The 15,475-nt window shown below is 38.9% G+C and overlaps 1 protein-coding gene across 1 annotated transcript in view; it reads left to right on the top strand.

Annotated features, from left to right (window-relative positions):
• PCDH7 (protocadherin 7) overlaps positions 1 to 15,475 on the top strand; it is a 393,817-nt gene that overhangs the window by 137,888 nt on the left and 240,454 nt on the right. The window lies entirely within an intron of this gene.

Genomic DNA, 15,475 nt, shown 5'->3' with positions numbered 1-15,475 from the left:
CTCCTTTCAATTAAGAATTAAGCATTAAGTAAAAAGATACGGAAATGACATAAAGGAATTATTAAGTTCCTTGGAGTATGCTATAGATGACCATAACCCTTGGTAACCAGAAAAAATACTTACTTGTACTAGAAAATACGCTTTTGTCATATGGACATTCTTAACTGCTTTGAGCAACCATAGGTACAAAACACTTTCAGGTTTAAAGGTGTGTGAACACACACACACAACTTATTGATATCAGAGGAAAAAATTCTAAAAGAGAAACAGAATTAGAGAACTGTGTTTCTTTTCTATTTTAGCACGTGTGTGTGTGTGTGTGATGGATGGTGGTGGTGAAGATACACTAGGGTTCTATACTGAGAGTTGTTGTTTTTAATGACTGATTTTGACACGTATCTATCTATTCAAACAAATTAATTCCCGTTGTGAGGGAATCTGAAGAGAACCATCCAGATCAAATTCATGTAAAAAAGTAGGCAGAAGGACAAAAAGAGAAGTAGAAAAATCATTTTTAAAATTTCCCATCAAGTGAGTGCTAGCATTTTCCTTTTCAGAAGCAGCTCCACTAACAATTTAATATTTGCCACTGCTTTTAGTCTAGAACAGAGATAGGAAATAAAGCCTACTCTCCAATGCCAGCTTTCCTCACTCCACGATCGTTACAAGGAACACTATTTTGAGACGATGTCTGAGGCCAACCGCAGATTCATTAAGAAGGAGCGGCAGTGAGCGGGCCAAGTATGTGCCATAGTGCTGGAGACCGAGAAGCCTGGCGCTGCAGCTTCGCTCCCCGCCTCTGCAGGGGATTCTCAGAGGCATCTCACCCTGAGCAGGCTCAGAAAGGAGCCCCGGGGCCTCTCCCGCTGCTTCCCCAGCTCCTCTGTCTCAGTAGGAGGGGCACTGTCCATCCCATCGTTCATACCTGAAACTGAGAGGCATCACTGCCAGCTCCTCTTTTATCTGACCTTGAATTAATCTCCAAGTCCTACAGAATCCACCTCTCAAAAGGATCCCAAATCCATCCTTTCTCTACATTTTTCCTGCATCCACCCTAGTACCGGCCTGTCACCTACTCTCTGTATTGCTATGAAAGTGTCCTTCACCATCTCCCTAAAGTTACATGTACTTTCAATTCAACTCATAATCCAAGCATGAGCCTGGATAATCTTAAAATACAAATCTGATCACACCTCTGTCCTGTAGAAAGCCCTCAGACGTGCTCTTTTGCCCATAGAATAAAGGTAAAAATCTGTAATATGGGGTAAAAGTCTGGCATGGTCTAATCTCCAGTTATTTACCAGCATTGCCTGAGGCCCCTTCTTGACAAAATCACTTCACTTCATGCCTGTGGGCTGTTGAGGTTTTGCACAATACTAGCCTCCTCCCTCTCAGATCTTCAGACATGCTATTCTCTCCCCATGAAAATACCTTCACATTCATTTCACTTAGTCTGAAATTGCTTCCTTCTTTCTGGAATCCAGCTTCCCTCCTGATACCTAACTTAGTTAAATTTTCCCAAGTACGTATACATACATTTTCTTGCAGCCTTTATTCTACTTTATACAATTGCAATTAGAGTCTGATTCACTTTTTATTTTTAATCTTCTCAGGGGATATTTTTTCCATTGCTTTTCAGAGAGAGTGGCAGGGGGGAGAGAGAGAGAGAGAGAGAGACATCAATGTGAGAGAGACACATCAATTGGTTGCCTCCCCCATGTGGGCTGGGATTGATCCTGCAAGCGAGATACCTGCCCTTAGCCGGAATCGAACCTGGACCCTTCACTCTGCAGACTGACGCTCTAACTGCTGAGCCAAACCGGCCAGGGCTCATTCACTTCTTTAGTCAAGGCCTGTATTAATCTCCTATTGCTGCTGTATTAAAATTACCACCCACGAGGTGATTTAAAACAATACAGATTTTTTATTTTACAGCTCTATGGGTCAGAAGTCTGGAATGTGTCTCACGGGGCTGAAATTGAGGAGTTGGCAGGCCTGCATTTCTTTCCGAAGGCATCTAGAGGCTACCTACGTTCCTCATTGTGGCTCCTTCCAGCTTCAGAGCCAACAACAGCCAATCAGGTCTTTCTCCTGAGGACATCTCTCTGGTCCTGCTACCTCTGCCACCCTCTTTCCCATTTAAGGGCCCAAATGATTACTTTAGGCCCATCTGGATAATCCAGGATCATCTGCCTACAGCAAGGCCAGGGATTAGAAACCTTAATTCCATCTGCAGCCCCAGTTCCCCTTGACATGTAACATAACAATCACAGGTATCAGGGCATGGACATTGCGTGGGGCCATTCTTCTGCCCCCAACAAGGTCTACCTCAACCGTGAATTTTAAGCTCCCTGAGGGCAGGAACCATACTTGTCTTGCGTAATGCTAGATCATCAACACCTAGCATGCTGCTCAGGACAGTGTAGCACTTTATAAATATCGGTTGGATGAAAGAATGAATTGATAAAGTAAAATTATTATCAGTTATACTGGCAGTAGAAATAGGAGGTGAGTCTCAGGGTGGGAAATGGGCAGTCTACTGAGTAGGCTACATTAAGGTATTATGGAAGCGTATAGATTGTCTGAACTCTTTATCCCAGTCATCTCCTATTCTTTAGGAGTTAAAAAACAAGTGCTGCATTTTATTTTGGAATGCTTGCTAGTTCTCTCCAGCCCTCGCTGGAATGAATTTCATAATTATGTATTCTGTACAGGAATATCAACATCAATGTGCTTTCCTGAAGCATGCAGCTGCTGTCACTGAGACTGACTGTAACTCAGACATATGCTGGGTGGAAGCAGATAAATTGGGAATTAGTTGTGATAGGTAATCCACAAAATAGCGAGACCACATGCCAGTAATCAAGAATTCACTGTAATTACTTTAATCTGTAATCGGCTCTACACAGTGCAGGAAAGACTGGCAGAGGACTTCTGCAACCAGAGAGGAAGTTGGTTAATTATTCCAAGACCATCTCTTTGTTCCCATATTGATTTTGAATTGTTTGACCTTTCCATTCATTCGTTTATATATTTATTCACTCAGTGGGATGTGTTAATTATAGTAGGAGCATATTAATTACACTAGAAACAAAACCAATAAAACATGTCCCCTCACCCCTCCTACTAAGAGACAGACACGTAAATAAACCCATAAGAGCAATATTAATTCTCTTCGTTTATTGAAAAAAGAGGAAGTTGTAGACTCAAAGTTAATAAACAGTCACTATGAGAAAGTTCTTTGAATTTCATATTAGAAGGACAAATTATTGGAAAACACATACACACACACACAAATTCATACACATGCATAATGTTGTTGCCAAGGGAACCAGCTTAATTTACTGAGGAAAATAGTGAGGTTTAATTTGATTTTTTCATTCCTCAATCTATAGGTTATAGACTTCAGACTAAACTTAAATGGTTAGCACACCATTTATTGCACAATAAAGTCAATCCATAAAAATTAGGTGTTTTTATTCTTCTGAAACAATCATCTTAGAGTGTGAATGAAAAAGTTTGCATTTTCAGAGTTCAGCTGAGGAAACTCCTGAAGCTGTTCCACATTCCTCATTACCAAGATTCTGTCGCTTTGTCCAATATGGAAACATCTTACAGTGCGCACGTGCAAAAGTTCTGACAGGCTGGATTAGGGGTGAAATCTTTCAAATGCTATTCTGGACAATGAGAAATTTTTAAAAAATTCATGTTTAAATGCAGAACGAGAGAGCTAAACTTTGAGAGCAACATGCAAAAAAAAAACAAACCTCCAGGAATTTCATATGATTATAAGTTTACCATAGGTTAGCCCTGAGTGTAGCTTTCACAACAAAATGAGCTCATGTGATTTTAGAGTGCTTGGTTAAGATTATAGCATATGAAAAATAGGAGCCAATAAGTGGTCCCACACGGGTCAGTCCCTGCTGGTTGTATTGTTGTTGGAGGAGGTCATTGAGGGGACGTGACTGCAAGCTAAACCCGGACAATTGGAGATTCCTCACCCCACCTCTGTCCTTAGAATGAGCATTGTGCCCACTGTCCCTACAGCAGGAGCCCTTTGCAAGGAGGTAGCTGTGAGAGAGCAATGTGTTCTTGGTACCATCAGGACGGTATAAGTGACTGAACCTGGATAAGGCCTGTTTATAAACTTTGAGATTTTGGCTGGAGAGTGCTCTACTTGTTCTTGAGGCCTCCCAAGACAAGCCTCATGGGTAAGTGCCCTTGCTTTATGGAGTGGCCTGCCTCTTTCTTTGATCTTCTTTGGTTTCCATGTCTGGGGTGGGGGTGGGGGTAGTTTCAAATACCACCCTGGAGGCTCCTGAGGTCTCAAAACAACAAATGTTATTTTGTAGGCATCTCAGGTAATAGGTAATATAATACACTCAAGAACTAGAATCATTTTTTTTAAGAGGTCAGGATAGTGAAAGGGCTAGGCAAAGAAAGGTTAAAGATATTAATAACGTTTGACTTGGGAAATATAAGACTTGGGATATTTATAAGGCTTCATTTTTTTTTCTTTTTTATTGAATTTATTGGGTGACACTAGTTTACAAAAGTATACAGTTTTCAGAGGCACAGCTCTACAACACATCATCTGTGCACTGTACTGTGTTCACAACCCCAAGTCAAGTCTCTGTCCATCACCATTTATCCCCTATACCATCCTCCAGCTCCCTCCACCCAGTCTTCCCACCTAAGCAATCATTTTTAAATTTCAAATATTTGAAAGTTTTAGATATTTGACCCTTGAATCACACTTGCATGGAAAGATCATCACAGCCTGGAAGGACGGTTGGAACTAAGATGAATAAGAGAAGAGCAAGTCCATTCCTATCATCTCACTCACATTTGGGGACACTTATTCATGGGGTGAAAAATTGGACAACATCTTGTATACAGTCTAGTCACCCTCTGTTTTCCCCCCACCTTGAATCTGTATAGTTAAATTCCCACTTGTTAAGTGAACATGATATGACTCCACTCTTGTTTTTTTAGAACTCTTTTATGAGCTAATAATTTTGAACTATTTCTATTCAGTGTCACATGGCTTCCTCTAGTTCCTTCCATCATCTTCACTTCTTTGCTTGGTAAAATGAATGGAGCTGGTGTTCCCAAGTAAAGTACTATATCGGGATGTTTAACTTAACACCTGGCTGACCAGCTATTTTGAGCCAGAACTCCTCCATGCGGCCAGATACTTTTCCCCTCTTTTAAAATTCTACATGGCTTTCAGACCTTAAAATTGCTTAAATTACTGTAAGTGCAGACATGAGTTATCTTGTGATTGGTCAGCAACGTTTGGACATGGAAACATGAGTATACTTGTGACCGGATCAGCTTAATATATTTATATGTTGGCAGTTAGGGGTGGTCTGAGAAATTTAACTTCACTTATTTCCTAACAGGTTTACTTATTACCCAACCAATCTACATCATTTCACCAAATTCTCTAAGCTTTCCCAAGAAAGAAGCGCTGTCATTAACACTCTAAAGTTAAGGTAACAGATGCTTAGTCAGTTGTGTTAGATGAGACTGAGAAAAGCTGAGATCTGTTTGACCCCAAAGTTCACATGCTTTTCATGACACTCAACTGCCTACCTTATTTGACTTAGACATTTCAATAGAGGTATTTTTAGGCAGACTGCTATAATGTGAGAGCATATTTATTCCACTTTATAACTTTTCTGTTCAGTTTTTCAGGTTGCATTTCTGTGCAATGAAGTGAATGGATATTTTTGCTTCCACAGTTTTTCTGGGCAGTCATTTGCTCTCTAGCCATGACCATATAAGGAAAATGCTTTCCACAAATAGTATCTCAGGCAAAAAGTATTGTTCCTTTTGATGTATTTTTACTTCTTTCTCCGAAATCCTTACATGGTAAACTGGACTAAGACTGCAGTTTACAGAGAAATAGAGCTTGAAAAGGAAAGATGAAGCCCTCTAACAGCCAGTAAAGAATGTCTGCATGGGGTCCTCACTTGATAGGCCCGTCTTGTTGGTTTTTGTTTTCCCTCCAGAACATAGAGCTAGACAGAAGGGGAAGCAAGAAAGAAATATAGCCCTATCCTTAAGTGTGAGTTAAAACCAAGATTCATGGGGAAGAAATGGCAAATTTCTTTCTAACACCTTCCCCTGCTACAATCTAGATGGAGTCAGAGATCTGTTTGCCTAGGGTGTTGAGATCAAATCGATCTGTCATCCCAGGCTTTCTATACAGGTCCATAGATCAGAGCTCCCCATGGCTCTCCAGAGGCACAAACCACAGATGGAGAATCACTGCTGGTCTGAACTTTCCGTTCTGATTTGATTCAGTTATCCCATGTAGAATTAGCCTCTTTGTGTTAAGGTAGTGAAAGGTGGGGCTGGAGGTGAGGAACCAATTTAATATTTCTCAAAGTCTCCCCCTCCAGGAAATTGTCTGATTTTTACAGATTATACTGCAAGCAGGAAGAAAATGTGTAAGGTTTGTGATATGCTTTGTGGTTATCCAGAATATTTGTCATACACTCCAGGGCACCTAGTAATGAAATAATTGTTTAACAAGAGCGATCCAATAGCCTCTTTTGATATGGTACATGACATATCCAATAACTTTTGCATTCATACTTTTCATGTATTTTTTTCTCCTGGGTTACCATTGCCAGGTTGTAAGGGCCTTGGAGGAAGGAGAGGAAGGTTTTATGCATCCGTGCATCCATCTGAAAGCCTGGCCTGGTGCGTTTCTTCCAGTAGAAGCCCACAGAGGGCTTGGTGATTCACTGGTATTGCCACTTTTGTGAGAAAGGGGAAGACAGACTGCATGAGGTGATGTGGAATATCCCTATTCCCCCATCACGTCACTCGTATGGATCACCTGAGGGGAAAATAGCATTCATTTTTCCAGCCTGATTGTAAGGCTCTTCAAAAGAGCTGTTTGCATTTTATCGGAGATGAAATTCTCATTTTGAGAAACTAACATACAGTTCCAGATTAGGATGCATTTTAAAAGTTGTATGGTATTTTTAATATATGTTAAAATTTAGGTCTGTCCATCATGCTGTGTTTCTATAAGGGGATGTCACTAAACATTTCTAAAAGAGGCTCAAATTTTAAGCCACTAACATTAGTTATTATTAATAGTTACTATTCTTCATCACACGTCTTATAAAATCCAGCATTGTCCCTACTTTTCAGTAGTTCTGTCAGAAATGTATCCTGACAGAAATAAAAATTCATGCACTACTAACTAGGACTTCAGTTAATGATACCAACTGTTATGAATATTCACTCCTTAAAGCTACCATTTCTGGAGAAATTCCTGTATGCCAGGCAGGGTGCTAAGTGTTTTACATACATCACCTCGTTTAATCCCTATTATAATGCTATTTTAGAGATGAAGAAATGGTGATTTAGGTTCATTTGCATATTAGAATCATGCAAAGTGGCACAGCTTTTGAAACCCCAGTTTTAAACATCGTATTGTTGACTTAAGTTTCTTGCTGAATTGTCTATGCCTTTTCCTGAGCACTTAGAAACAGGCATTGTCTATTTTCTGATTTAGCTACTTTGACAGGGAACCTTCCGTGCTTTCCATTTTCTGATGCCTATTCAAAGACTTCTGTTTGTGTGACAGCTGCAGTTCCTCACGCTTAACTTTTCCCCTATTCTTTGGTGTCCTGTGTGCATTTAAACCATAAAACAAAGTGATAAACCCTCTGATGGAAAAAAGAAAAACCTATGTTTATGTAAGTGTGACTGATGAAAGCTAAGGTCTAATCTCAAAAATTCTAGATCCCTAGCATAAGCCTGTTGTTTTAGAATCCAAGAAAACAAAAACAATTTGTTCTTTTGATACCGTTGTAAGTAGCTAGTTATGAATAACAAGAAAGGAGCAAAGGAAAGGGCAGATATTATAGGCATGTCGTTTGGGCAGCTTCACCAGGAAGCTGCAATTTCACACTCCCCAGGGCGGGAGAAGGAATTCAACAAAGGAAAGATAGATGCATGCCCGGTAAAGTTGGGATGATATAGGGAAGGTACTTTCCTGTCAGTCACACCTAGGGGACAGAGACGGTTGGCCAGAATGGGTGTGGCCTCTGCAAATGCGTGAACATTTGGGAATACATAATCCCCTAAACAAAGAAGTTTGCTCTCTTGTGCTTTTGGGACTCCTGTTGCTCGTGTGTTCTGGGCTTGCTCTTGGCTTCCTGGTATTTGCTTATATGGCCCATGGCCATGCAGACTCTATACACAATAGACTAATGGATTGCAGTTAGCCTGATGCTATATTGGCCTGTGCAATTATGGAATGGAAACTCTGGACACTGACTCTGAATTTAGCTGTACTGAAACCCCAGCTACACTTCTTCTATGACTGGGCTAAGGGAAGTGGGGCTTTGGAAACCCAGGGGTGGAGTTCCATGGAAATAAAGCTTTCTACCATATCTCATCCCCCCGTATAAATCTCAGAAAATTCCTTTTCTTGGGGTATCTCAAGAATTCTACCGCCAGCAGCAACCAGGGTAGATACAGACAAGGCACACTCCCCTCTAATAACACTTTTACTCAAGAGCAGATTCTATATAAAGCTGTCAAACTCAGAAGTGTTGCAATGCATCTATCTGCAGAGCCATATGTTGACAGATGTTTTTGTCTGTAACTCCAGCCTTCTGATGTGTCATGTGACTTGCACTCAAATATGTTTTTCTTTACTTTTTGAGGTTTTATCTATGAAAATATTTCACCCATATGAAAAAGAAGTGGTAAAATGAAAAAGAGTGAATTAAAAATATACTAAATCAAAAGAAAACCCAGGATGTTACCAACCTTTTTACCCCTCAGCTAGTGATGGAGAAAAACAGGACAATCTTGGATTCCTTCTGTCAGCCCAGAAGTATTCCAAGATAGAGTGCCAGCTCCAGGGTAATAGCATAGCCAGCAATCCTGCTGCAGCATCCTCCCCAGGAAGATAAACCTGCAATCTCATTAGGACTTATTACAAAAAAGAAGTTTGCAATCAAGGGCAAAGGAAATATTATCAAAAATTAATTAAAAGTTGTAGGTTGGCCTATGCAAATTCAGAATATAATCAAGTTGACCTTAACAAAAAGGAAATAGACTGTCTCATTTGGAAATATTTGCAGTTGACATGTCATTCTACTTTATTTGAGACAGGGCAGGTACATGTCCTTCCTGATCATAGATAGCCTCCTTGGAGTTGCAGGTTTAAAGACACACCTTGATAGGCACTTCTAAGTGCGTTATTTGGGCTGGGAAGTGCAGAAATAGCACCAGCGGATTTCCGTATTGCACCTATGGAAAGATCACATTTTGGCAACAGGAGGAAGCCTTTGTTTGCAAGTGAGAGAGCTGCCTGTGGCTTACTCATCTCACCTCTTGTCGGAAGCTTTGCTTCAAGCACAGTCTTGGTGGGCATCATATTGGTCTTTGGGCAGCTTTTCTTTCCCAGATGTTCACAACTAAGTCTTATCACTAGATTTGGTAATTCATGGTACCTGTAAGCATCCTCTGTGTCCAAAATTCTGAGACTTTACTCATTTTTTTTGTTTACCATGTAGCAGTAGTTTGTTCTCTCATCATGCATTTTATTTGACTCCTCTACAGGGTTTGTGCTGGTGGCAAATGTTGCTTGAATTTGGGTTATTATACTTGTGAACTTTACATTGGTCATGTACTTCCCCTATTGGTTTTAAAAATATTTATAGGGCATCATTATATATCACCTACGGGGAGTTCAAGTTCTAGAGATGGTGAGAAACTTGATTTTGTGTTTAATCGTTAGTGTACTTGAAACAATGTTAGCTGAGAAAACATCTCAGGGGCTTAACTTAATATTGACTATTGACGTTTAATTTTCTCTCACAAAAAAACCAGTTGGCAGAGGGTAGGATTTTTATTCCATTCATGTTTTCAGGGCCCAGGCTTCTTTCAACTTATGGCTCCATCATATCTGGGGCTTCTGAGCAATCTTCTAAATCCTCTTCATGCAGCCTGAATAATGCAGACTGCTTTCTTAGTTACTTGGGCCATTTTTTTTTCCACTAATATTTTGTTGGTGAATATGTGTCACAGGACCTTGACTAAAGCCTGTGGTGGCAGAGAAATGTAGTTTCTGGCTGGACAGCTATCTCCCAATTATGAGTTTACTAAAAATAAATGAATTGTTGATGGTCAGCGGGCAATCTTCAATAGAGTATTCAAAACAAGTACTTGAGTGCAGTCTTCTGTCTTTTCATATCCTAAACAGTGGTAGTTTCCTAAGACTGATATAACAAAATACCACAAAATAGTAGCTCAAAGCAACAGAAATTTATTTTCTCACAGTTCTGGTGGCCAAAAGTCTGAAATCCGATGACAGCAGGGCCATGACTCCTCTGAGACTTTGGGTAAAATCCTTCCCTGCCCCTTTCCAGCTTCTGGTGGTGGTGGTGGCCAACCCAATGACATCCTTTGACTTGCAGCTACATCACTCTGATGTCTCCCTCTATCGTCGCATGACATTCTCTCTGTCTCTGTCTTCACCGGCTGTTCTCTCCTTTTAAAGACAGCACTCATACTGGCCTTATCTTAACTTGATTTCATCTGCACAGACTGTCTTCTATTGTTACATTCATAGCTACCAGGTATTAGGACTTCAGCAATGTTGAGCTCTTTTGTTCCCTTTTTTTACTTCCTTAGCAATTTCTGCCTATTAATAAATTAAATACAAAAGATGGCAACTACAATCATAGCAAGGTCCTTTTAATTTCTGCCAAGATCTGGGCTAGGGACATTCCAGGCCGTGGGTCAGCAAGCTTTTTGTAAAGGTCCAGACAGCAAATCATTTTGGCTTTGGGGCTATATAGTCTGTGTTACAATTACTCAGCTCTGCCATTATAACATGAAAGCAGCCAGTCAATAGGTAATGAATGAATATGGCTCATATAAGCTTCAATAAAACTTTATTTGCAAAAACTGGTGGCAGGCTGGATTTTGCCTATGGGCAGCAGTTTTCAGACCACTGTGCTGGACTATGATCCATTATAACTTGGATGTCAACATTATGGAATGAATCCAGCTTTGAATTCAGACACACATAAATTCCAATTCCGGCCATCACCGAGTAGCTGTGACCTTGAACGGCTTCACCTCAGTAGGTGCCAGTCCCCCATCAATAGAATGAGAACAATTCACATAAATCATCTACAGGATGCTTAGCTCTTTGGAGGCATTCAAATGTAGCCATCTATACAGGTCTTCCTTTTCAGAGGCAATGTAGCTAAATGGATGTAAGCAAGAACTGTGAAGCCAGGCGCCCCTTCCTGGCGTTTGATCTTGGGCAAGTTCCTTAATATCACTGTGCCTCATTATTTGCATCATTAAAATAGAGATAATGATAGTGTTTACCTTCTAGCTTGCTTATGAGGATTCAGAGAGTTAATGCATGTAAAGCAATTAGACCAGTGCCTGGCGCTTAATAAGCACTCAGTAAATGTTGCCTACTCACATTGGCCCTCATTGTGTTAATTGGCTTCTCTCGTTACTCAGCAATAGGCTGTATTATTGAGTTTTATTTTTTGATGAATTTATGTTAAGGAGTGAACTAAATGAATATATGACGAGTATTCAAGCCAAAGCAATTTCTTTTCCCGATTTATTTGTTAGTGTAGGATGAAAGAATGTTTTTTCTTTTATTCTCTGTACCATTTCTGGTCAATGAAGGAGAGCAGAGGCATCAGCCTATTGGGGCAACCACTCTGTCCCCCGGTCACACAGTGCCTGAAATTTTCTACACGTGTTACAATAAGACTTTAAAGGAAAATGCAATTAAATAAATACAATTTTACTCTAGAGCCTACTTTGGTATAAAATATTTATCTATTATATCTGAGGCTTCGGATGCTATTAGAGAACTCTTACAATTAAAACATATATATAATTGGATAAAATTTTGCTAATGAGTGCTTGACAGGTTTTTGTGGATGTGTGGCAGACAAAAACCTCTTGGGTACTGATTTTTGTTGGTTCCATTAACTTAATGATTTTCAGAAACTTCCCTTGTTCCACTGGAAACAAATAAGGATGAAGATTTATCAGAAGAATTAAAGTAGTTAATCTAGAATTAGACTTAGACTAGTATAGCAGACAATTGCTAATTAACTTTTGTTGTTAGTAACTTAAAAATGTAAATTTAATTTGGAAATATGTGTTACTAAGAAATGAGAACTACTTGCAGAGAACTAATTATGATGATCATCTAGAAAGTGTCTCACTTTCCTGAAAGTGAGAAGAAATGTAGGTGACATTTCCTATTGTTCAGTTGATAGTTTTGTAGTATATTCATGAGGTTCACTTTAAAATGAAATATTTTTATTTCTATATGTTGAATATGGTATGTGCTATAGCCCCATGTTCATAATATAAATGCCACCTGACACTGGTTTGGATCAATTCAAATCCATAGAAATATAGTTTAGTTTTGTGTTGTTGTTATTTATTGATATTTGGAGACTTTTTTATTTAAAAAAAAATAGAAGTCTGTATCACCTTGATAGTATTTGAAAGCTCTCTATAATTTAATGACTCAGAAACTTCCTAGTTGCTTCAGTTGGACTATGATTTATTTAAAATAGTAAGCTTGGAAAAATATATCATCATTGTTTATTTCATGTAGAGACTTTGTGAATAATCTTTAACTATCTTCTCATATTAATTATCTAGGTGACTCCTTTTCTACCATAGTAGAGTCCATTATTTGGCAACCTTGGCCTCATTAAAAAATTATCATTTGCTCTTCAGTTATAGTCATTGAAGCTATTATTATTATTTTATTATTATTATTATTTATTTTACCTAAATATATGCTGTTGTTTCTAGTAGCTTTCAGTCTTGATAATCATACAAATTTCCCCACCAGTACCCATTTTTTGTCCAGTCCATATCCAGTAGATATGTTTTTAGAGTTTGTTGAAGTCTCCCCTCTCTCTGGATTATAGTATTTTAGAGTTTGAGAGTACTTTAGTTTGCTCGGGCAGCTCTAACCAAGTACTGTACTTCTAAATAACAGAAATTTATGCTCTCACATTTCTGGAGACTAGATATCCAAATTCAAGGATTTGTTTTTCTGAGGGCTGCAATGCCTCTCTCCTTGGCTTGTATGACCATCTTTCTGTTCATATGGCATTGTCCCATATACCTATCTCTCTGTGTCCAAATTTCCCTTTTTTATTACAAGAACCATATTGAATTAGAGTCTATCCTTATCAGCTCACTTAAACTCTTTATCCCCATAAAGACCCTGTCTCCAAATATAGTCACAATCTGAAGTACTGAGGTTAGGGCTTCAACATATAGATTTGGGGGAAGCACTCTTCAGTCTATAGCACAGACTTTAGAAATTCATCTCTTTAATGTAGACATGAGAGACTAGAGAGCCTAACTGACTAGTCTAAGCTTATACATTATGTTTGTGGCAGAATGACAATAATCTAATTTTTGTACACTTTCCAGAGTATTCTATTACCTTTTCTCTAGATGAATGCATCCGTCTATTCTACATAAACAGACTGAAAGTTTCTCAGCACTGGGCTCACTCGGGTTCCCGTTTAATTTAGAGGGAAGTGACAGAGGTTGATCTGAATCTCTACTTGCTCTGTTGGTTCTTAGCTCGAGGTTCTTATTTAAGGAAAAATTAATCCAATTTCTTATGTGTCTTCTACACATAGTTACCATTCATCTACTCTGCAAAGATTTATTAAGAAGCCTTGTGGTGCTGGTACTGGCTAGACATTAGGCTGTTAATTTTGACAGGATCTGTGAATGTCCTGTCATGTGAGAGAGGGTAAAAGTTAGTTTCACTGGTTTTAAGTAGCGTGCTCTTTAACAGTGATGTGTGTAGTTTCTGAGGCTGTATTGTTCTCCAAAGAGCAATTGTGACTTCTCACCAAGTATATCTGGAACATTCTTAAGTGCTGATGGCGTTGCCATGATGTCTGTGAAGGATGTCAGTCACGAAATGCAGATTGCCCTCCCTGTGCCTCATTCTTGGCTGCTGACACGCTTATCAGCCAGCAAAGGTAACAGGTTGCGATAGACGTTAACAGCAACCTACGGTGTTAATGCCCTTATCTTTTATTATCTAGAGAATTGGAAAGCACATCAGAATGGAAATTATTTATAGGCAAAGTTGCAATAAACATATGCCAAGTATGTGATATATTCAGTGTATATTTATTTTGGGCTTAGCATACATAGGATGTGAGAAGTTAAAGCAACTGTCATTATTACCTTTTTATATGTAAGATACAAAAATGTTTTAAGTATAAAGATGGTGTAGATGATAATAGTGTAGAGTCACGTTTATACTTAATGCATTCAGAAAGACATTTTGTTATAATACTGTGCATTTGTGTTATAATACTGCCTACAGATTTTGAGGTATATTTGTTAAGAGCTTCAGTTTAAAATTACCTCAGACCCCAGAGAACAGATATTTACTTGAGAAACATAAGGTGAAATGATAAGTCACTTACCTGTGACATTTATTTTGTAATATATTCTGTACCAACCTGACAGATATTAATGCTTTCTTATTTTCAGTTGTTTTCCTCCATGAAAAGTCTACTTAAGCGATGATTGAGGGGCACTGTGAAAGTTCTTGGAAGTGTTTTTGGAGACAAGCAGTGAATATTAGATTAAAAAGACTGCTTATGATGTAAGGACAAAGTTAGACTAGGGCACACAGTTTAGAGAGGGTGACAAAAATAGGAAAAAACACACACACACACACACAAAAAAAAGCTTGACAGTCCCGGACTGAGCAGAAGTTGGACCAAAGTGTGGAGAGTTAATGCCTGTTAGCCAGGACAAGAACTCTCTATTTGGTGTCAAAATCAGGAAATAATTAGGGAAGAAATGTGAAAAGTGTCAGGAAGTGGTAAGAGTCTTAAAAAGGAAATTATCTGGCACCTCATTGTGTATTGATCAGTGAGAGATGGATGAGCAATAAGAAGAATTTGCAGCTATCAAGGAAAAACATGCCTAAGGCAACTATACTTGTGCTTAATAAAAGTAAGGTAAAGTAAAATAAGGCTTGACCTGAAAGAAACTAGATGATAACAGCAAGCCAATGATAAAGGTAGATGGGAGATCCCTTTGCCTCCTCCAAGGGTTACTCTCTCCCATTCTAGCACCCACACAAAGTTTACATCTCTGACATTAGTGCTGGAATATTGCTTTAAACTCAACCTTATCATCTTCTTCATAATCTCTTTTTCCTAAGATTTCATTCTTCTTTTTATGCTGGTTGCTACATGGTATGCAGTGGAAATTTTAGTACCTACAGCTTTAGGCAAAATTTTCCTTTCTTAGACTGTTTACATTGGAATCAATAAATGGAATGGGGCCATTGCTGATTCTTGTCTGGATATGGAAATTTGGTTGGTTAGAGAAGTCAAAGTTTTGTAGACAATATTTGTTTTTTTCTTAATGGGGACTG

Source organism: Miniopterus natalensis, chromosome 1 (genome assembly GCF_054644295.1).
Source record: "Miniopterus natalensis isolate mMinNat1 chromosome 1, mMinNat1.hap1, whole genome shotgun sequence".
NCBI classification, from domain to species: domain Eukaryota; kingdom Metazoa; phylum Chordata; class Mammalia; order Chiroptera; family Miniopteridae; genus Miniopterus; species Miniopterus natalensis.
The sequence above is the reverse complement of the archived record's forward strand: the minus strand, read 5'-3'. Positions and strand labels throughout refer to the sequence as shown.